At 40.9% G+C, this 7,887-nt stretch overlaps 1 long non-coding RNA gene across 1 annotated transcript in view; it reads left to right on the forward strand.

The window, feature by feature from the left end:
- The window catches only part of LOC142047319 (uncharacterized), a 117,350-nt gene extending 116,211 nt beyond the window's left edge, over positions 1–1,139 (forward strand). Inside the window, exon 3 of the long non-coding RNA XR_012656533.1 lies at positions 97–1,139. This is a non-coding gene — a long non-coding RNA (uncharacterized LOC142047319). The remainder of the gene's footprint in view (positions 1–96) is intronic.
- Positions 1,140–7,887: the final 6,748 nt, after the last annotated feature.

The raw sequence follows: 7,887 nt of genomic DNA on the forward strand, positions 1-7,887 counted from the left end.
TGACAACCAGGCTCACTGAACTGGTTAACCCTTTACAGGCAAAAGAGCCATGAAGTACTCCTGTTCTATTAACTCTTAACTATCTGTTTATGACAGGTCTAAAACAGAGCTTGTAGGTACTGCGAACCAGACCCCTCTGCTGGGTCCATTCTGGGGGATAGTGAGCCAGACCCCCACATCTGCACCTCACTCCTTGTCTCCAGCCAACTCCAGACTCCAAAACCCCTCCAGCCCCTCCTCTCTGCTCAATTCCTTTCCCAGGCCATGAGGTCACCTGATCCCTTTGTCTCGACACCTTCAGTTGGCACCTTTGCAGAGGAGGGGCCAAGGCCATCAGTTGCTAGGAGACAGAGTGCCAAGCATTTAGGTGCACTGGCCCTTCGCTCTGTAGCTCTCACACACCCTTATTCCACCACCTAGATACTTAAGAACTGCATAGAGGACACTGAGGCACCAACACAGTATTCAGAGAAAACATTAAGAACATTCCCAGTTCGCCACAAGGTATAAATAAGAAGTCTGGCGCCATTAGTTTTTAATTGTAAGTTTGTCATGTACATGGTGGGTGGGTGGGGTATATGTGTGTGTGTGTAACATCACTTTTTAAAAAATTATCTTTATTTTGTTGCAACAAAAGTCAATTTTCTACCTTTTTAAAAAAAAATAAGTGGTACCACACTGTTTTACTATTATGTTTGGGGTATAAGCATCATAATATCATCATCATCATTTTTTTAAAGTTCAAAAAGGTCTCAGTTATAAATAGATGCAGTATTTGTTCAGGCAGAAATATATGTACAATTAAAAACCAGAAGAATTCTTTTATTAATCAGTTTTTTTTATTTTTTTATTCAAAGAAAAAAATGTAAGGGGAAAGCTCAACATTAAGGTAAAGGTAATATTAACAAAATGTCAAATTCTGGTTTGGGTTTTTATGAACTTGTTTGCAATTTTAAATATCCCTATAAAAATGTCATAGCAAAAATGTTTAAAAAAAACAATAATTCATAAAGCTAACCAAAGGGTTTCAATAGGTTTCCACCTTTGGCTCCCAAACACAGCAAAGTGTTATAAAAATGTAATACCCTTAAAGTGTTTGCATGAACTTGCATTTAAAATTTATTTTGGTTTAATTGTTATACACTTTTCTTTTATGTTCTGTTGCAGGGAAGTAATTGTTAACGTTTGTGTTTCTAAATACTTAAAAGTGGAATTGGTATCACAAGCAAATTAACTCTAAAAAGCTTGGTAAAAATTATGTTACTAACTCTTTTGCTAAAACAGAGTGCTCGGCAAGGGACAGCAATACACCTAATAGAAGATTGGGAGCATCTATTCTAGCAATTAAGCATTACATTTAGTATCAAATATTAGTAATGCACCTCAAAAATGAATATCTATACAACTGCAAAAGTATAGCTTGTGTTATAAGAGACTTGGTCCCCATTACACTGTAAACAAACTAAGTTAATCCGTGTATTAAATTTGTATTATTAAAAAACAGAAGAAATGTAAAACAAACAAAAACCCAACTTTATTATGTTAACTAACTAGCTGTTTAAAGATGCATCCCCCAGACCAAAGACACTAGAAGATATCAGTTTATAGTGAAGGAATCCCCTAACATAAAAAAACCCTAAAAATAAAAAAAAGTAAAGTGCTTTGTAAACAAGAGACTGGCCAGTTACACCTCACTTTACCATACATGGACAATTAAGTTGGCAAGCAACTAGAAACCATGAGCCGAACCAGGTTAAACTGTAATCTAATTGAATTTGGCTACTGTGTACAAACCAGCTGCATTATTGCTGTATTGTTATATTATTGCTGCACAACATTTACAATGTGCATAACCTTCCTAAACCGTTTAACTAATACAGGTAAAAATCAACACGCGAATGGCAGCTAACATGAAGGCAAGAAAAAAAAATTGGTAAAAAAATTTACATCATAATAACTACAAATTCGGTAAACAAATTCCCTGGCAGTACCGCCCAAAGAACAGTGCATGTGTGTGCCCAAGAGATTGCTCTGAGTCCAAGCTCCACATTATCACTCTGCTTACTTCGAGTGTTTGCTTTGAACATACATATAGCCATAATGGGTCAGACCCATGGTCCATCTAGCCCAGTATCCTGTCTTCTGATAGTGGTGGTGCCAGGTGCTTCACAAGGAATGAACAGAACAGAGTAATTATTAAGCAATCCAGTCCCAGCATCTGGCAATCAGAGGTTTAAGGACACCCAGAGCATGGGGTTGCATCCCTGACTATTTTGGTTAATAGCCAGTGAAGGACCTATACTCCATGTATTGATCTAATTCTTTTTTGAACCCAGTTATACTTTTGGCCTTCACAACATCCCCTGGCAATGAGTTCCACAGGTGACCTGTGTGTTTGTGTGAAGAAGTACTTCCTTCTGTTTGTTTAATTTAATAGGGTGACCTCTGATTCTTGTGTTATGTGAAGGAGTAAATGAGACTTCCTTCATACAATTCATGATTTCATAAACTTCTATCACCCAACCCCCGTCACCTCTTTTTTAAGCAGCACAGGACCAGAATTTTTAAATTCCTCCTCCTATGGAAGCTGTTCCATCCCCCCCTAATCATTTTTCTTGCCCTTATCTATACTTTTCCCAATTCTACTCTCTCTTTTTTGAGATGAGGAGTTCAGAACTGCATGCAGTATTCACGAAAGTGGCATGATGCTATTTTCTGTCTTATCTAGCCCTTTCCTAGTGGTTCCTCACATTTTGTTAATACCACTGCACACTGAGCAGCTGTTTTCACAGAACTAGCCACAATGACCCCCAAGATCGCTTTCTTGAGTGGTACTGGATAATTTAGATCCCATCATGTTGTATGTATAGTTGGAATTATTTTTTCCAATGTGCATTACTTTGCACTTATCAACATTGAATTTCACCAGCCATTTTGTTACCCAGTCACCCAATTTAGTGAGATCTATTTGTAAGTCTTCACAGTCAGCTTTGGACTTAACCAGGGCTGGCTCCAGGAACCAGCTAAAGAAGCGGGTGCTTGGGGTGGCATGTCTGGGTATTCGGTGGCAATTCAGGGCTGGGTCCCTCAGTCCCTCTCGGAGCAAAGGGCCTGCCGCCAAAGAGTGGAGTGGTGCGATTTTACTGCTGTGGCTTTTTTGGGGGGGGGGAGGGGGGGCGCTTGAGGTGGCAGAAAACCTGGAGCTGGCCCTGGAGTTAACTAGCTTGAGTAATTGTCTATTGTCTGGAAACTCTGCCACCTCATTGTTTAACCCCTTTTCCAGACCATTTAGGAATCTGTTGATCATCACTGGTCCCAGTACAGATCCTTGAGGGACCCCCCCCGTTTACCTCTCTCCACTTAGAAAACAAAGGGTAGGACTAAGTTGTCAGTTTTCAATTTTTTTCACCTGTTACTTTTCAAATTCTTTGTCGTCTGACTTTTCCACCTGACTTGTTACAGTTTATGCCTCTTTCTAGTTTCCTGAGTAGGATGAGACTTCCATTTTTTAAAGGATGCCTTTTTGCCTCTGCCTCTTTTATGCTATGGTTGAGCCACGGGCTTTTTTTAAAAAAATATTTGGGGTATATCGTACATTTCATTTAAGCCTCTATTATGGTGTTTGTAAATAGTTGCCATGCAGCTTGCAGGCATGTCACTCTTATGGTGCCTTTTAATTTCCATTTAACTAGCCTTCTACTTTGTGTGTATATCCTGCCCCTTTTTTAAGCTAAATGCTACTGTGGTGGGTTTCTCTGGTATTTTCCCCTCTATTGAGCTGTTAAATTTAATTACATTGTGGTCACTATTACCGTGTAGTTCAGTTATATTCACCTCTTGGACCAGGTCCTCTGCACCACTTAGGACAAAATCAAGAATTGCCTCACCCCTTGGGAGTCATTTAATGGGGTCTAGAAATTTTCTTTCTGCATCTCTTCCTGAAATGACATGGACCCAGTCAATAGGGGATAGTTGAAATCCTCCAGTTATTACTGGGTTTTCTAGCCTTTCTCATCTCCCTCAGTATTTCACATCATTGTCAGCCTTCTAGTCAGGGCAGGGGTAGCATATCCCTACTGCTATAGCCTTATTATTCAAGCATGGAATTTCCATCCATAAAGATTCTGTGGTACAGTTTGATTCCTTTAAGATTTTTACTATATTTGACTCTGATTTCTTTCCAATATAGTGCCACGCCCGCACCAGCACAACATACTGTCGTTCCTAAATATTTTGTACCTTAGTATTACCGTCTCATTGATCATCATTCTACTGAGTTTCCATGATGTCTATTATATTAGTAGCCTCCTTTAATACGAGGCACTCACGTTTACCCAGCTTTGGCTTTAGAATTCTAGCATTTGTATATAAGCACTTATAAAATGTCAGTATTTAGTTGTCTGCCTTCATGGGATGTAACTGAATGGGACTCTTCTTTGACTCTTCAGTGTCTACCTGTACTTTATCAGCTTCTATCCTCTCCTCTTTATTAGGAGACAGAGTATCCCCTTTAAATTAATCCTCCCCTAAGGGATGGGTCTGTCCAAACTCTATGCTCTTCTGCAGCTATTAGACCCTAGAGTTTTTAAACTATGACCTATTTTAATTTTACATACCAGCAATCTGGTTCCATTTTGGTTTAGCTGGAGCCTCTTGTTCCTGTATAGACTCCTCCTTTCCCCAAAGGTTCCCCAGTTCCTCATAAACCTAAATCAAAACACCAGCATCTCATTCATGCATTGAGACCTGCAGTTCTTCCTGTCTGTCTAGCCCCGTGTATGGAACTGGAAGCATTTCAGGGAATGTGACTATGGAGTTCCTGGACTTCAAACTGTTACCTAAATTTGGCCTGCAGGACCTCTCTCCTTCCTTTCTCTATGTCATTGGTACTAACACATACCCCAACAAATGGCTCCTCCCCCAGCTCTGCACATAGGTCAATCTAGATGTCTTGATAGATCCCCATCCTTTGCAACTTGCAGGCAATTCACCGTGTAGTTCTCCCAGCCATCACAAAACCTAACTAGCGATAATACTTAGTCCTGCCATGAGTGCAGAGGACTGGACTAGATCACCTCTCAAGGTCCCTTCCAGTCCTATGATTATCTGTCTCTTCCTAATAACTGGGGTTACCTCCCTTGGAGGAGTATCCTTAATGAGAGGATACCATGTCATCACCTGGAAGGAGGGTCCTAACTCTGGGATTGTTTCCCTCCACTCCAGCTTGGTGTTCTCCTTCCCTGAGATTTTCAAGCATGTTCTTGCATGTCACTCACGAACCTGCTTCCTTGTGATCTGCCTCAAGTTCTGGTATTGCAGAATGCGTGCCAGGCCCTACTTTCAATGCTTGTGCGATGTGAAAACCCACCAACAAGGTATATTTCATCACCAGCTGATCATTTCTATTCACACTCCCCGCTCCGGTCATAGAGGAGAAAGTTTGCATTGTTATGTGTATTCTTTGATATGAGCTTCAAGTTTTGCTCTGATAATGGTGTTACCACAATCTGGTTCCAAACTTCTTGCATTTGGACATTCCCTTTGTGGGCTCTCACCAGTTTTCATTGATTCTTCATTTGCACCAACAGCCGGGTATTGTCATTTTAGTCCAAGGATAAAGGTTCAGTAGCTGATCAGACAGTTCCCCAAAAGTTTTTCCATTTGGCAGGGTCTGTGCATACCATTGGTAAAATCCTCGTGACATCAGTAATAGCTAACGTTGGCTTACAGGAGGCTGGTAGCTCAATCACTGATAGATTTTTCTGCAGCTAAGACAACGTGCTGCTCTTTAGCTTGTCTTCACTACTGCAGGGGGTCAATCTAAGATCACATAGCTGAAGTGTGAATAGTGTGGCTGAAGTCAACGTACTTAGATCTACTTACCGTGGTGTCTTTCACTGTGGTAAGTTGACAGCTGACACTCTCCCATCGACTCTGCTTGTGCTTCTCGTTCTGGTGGAGAATTGGAGTCAACGGGAAAGCGCTCAGTGGTCAATTTATCATGTCTATACTAGATGCAATAAATTGACCCTCCCCCCCGATCAATTGCTACTCACCAATCCGGCGGGTAGCGTAGACAAGCCCTTAGAGTTCCAGCCAAGTTTAAGAGGGAAAGTGGAACAGTGCCAGCTCACACTTCATATCACCCCAGCTACCAACATCTCTGAGCTAGATAATTGTCAGCTTGTGGAATATGTGATGATCAGTAGCGTTCCCTTGTGCTGTCTGCTGCTTCTTTTGTTAGATTGTCTTGTTGAGATTACCAAATGATTTGAGATTAGACCTTTCTATGAGATCAAAGAGATCTACCTCACCCCTTTGCAGCCTACTGGTTACAAACTGTTTCATTTCTTGTAGGCCATTCTCACGTCTCATGCACAAACTTTCTGCAATTTCAGGTGGGGCCCCAGTCCACATTGCAGTCTGTCATTTGGGCTCGTTCCAGGTTCAGAGCTAAAAGGATTCGTCATTCAGTCACAACTTTTCCTAATATCTGGGACAGCAGTTTCATCTTCAGCCATGCACTGTGTGGTAGCTTCTTGGTGGAGCTCTGTTGCTGAAGGCTGCATTCCACACATTTGTTTTCTCATAGCTGTTACAGCTGCCTCAAAATGTGCAGTCAGGTAATACTTGGTCAGAGCCTTATCTTTTGTGCAAAGATGATGATGCTTCTCACAGTCCTTGCTGAGAGATTGCTCGATGGCCATGTCACGCCATATGCCACTGAAAGGTCTGGCAGTCCAGTATACTGCTCCTTGGCTATCAGCTAGGGCATGATGTATAGCTGGCTTCTCCTCTAGAAGTCTGGCTTCTGCTACAGTTACACATCCCCACCTAGAATAATTCACATTATCACACTACAATTGTCTCAAGTTCCATAGACTTGTTATCATCTCTCTTTGCTGCTATGTAATCCATCGGTAGTTGGGAGAAATCCATTACATAGTTCTCCCAGAACAGAAATGTATCTGAACAGATTAACATAAGAGTCCATGAGCTGATTGGGTTCTGTTCATGAAGTCTGCCACAGCATTCTGTGCTTCCACTCTGTCTTCTCTGTATGCCTTCTCCAAAGCATGTTCAAGTTTTCTCCAACATGCGTCTCATCTTCTGGGAGATCATTATTGTTCATGGAATCACCAAGTGCCATCCATTTCAAGGAATACATTGCCTCATTTATAAGTTCATGGATTTTAATGCTGTCCTTTTTAGAGTATGGCTGACTGAAGCACAAAAGTGGCTGCCCATTTTCCTGCATCATACTGCTTACACCATCCATGAAATTCATTGCAGGATGCGTGCCTCCCACATTAAGGTGGTCATGGTCAAATTCCTTTTGATTCCTCTGTTTAATAATCTGTGCTTTGCAGTAGATTGCTTCATCATAAACAACATAGATCCAGTATTGGTCCAGAGAGCAGAACATAGCCTGAAAATAGTTCTTCATGGTATACACTGTATTATCATCATTTGCCAGTGCAGGAACCATTGGACAGTAACCAATAGTCATAAAATATCTAGAAAAAAAACTTCTCATAAATCCAGTCGACAGTGTAACACATGGTCAAACAAGCTCATGCTGTCATGTGACTACTGACTTTTGCTTTAATCAAAGGCAAAAAAGTAAGGGAAAATGCATAAAAGGTATCACCTGGGGCTAAATATTTCCCAACCAATACTAGTTTGAGTGTATAGTTACATTATCAATTGTATTTAGAAGCTTTCTGCCAATTCTGGTCAAAATTATACTATGTTGCTTCAAGTTATTGCTCTTTTGTGATTTTATGATTTTTCCAGATTGGCTACCCAATAACATTTGAGCATTACATGATATACCAAAACTGATCCTCTTTCAGCAGCTCCATACACCCGGTGATGAGCACCAGG

The sequence above is a fragment of the Chelonoidis abingdonii genome, chromosome 9 (genome assembly GCF_003597395.2).
Source record: "Chelonoidis abingdonii isolate Lonesome George chromosome 9, CheloAbing_2.0, whole genome shotgun sequence".
NCBI classification, from domain to species: domain Eukaryota; kingdom Metazoa; phylum Chordata; order Testudines; family Testudinidae; genus Chelonoidis; species Chelonoidis abingdonii.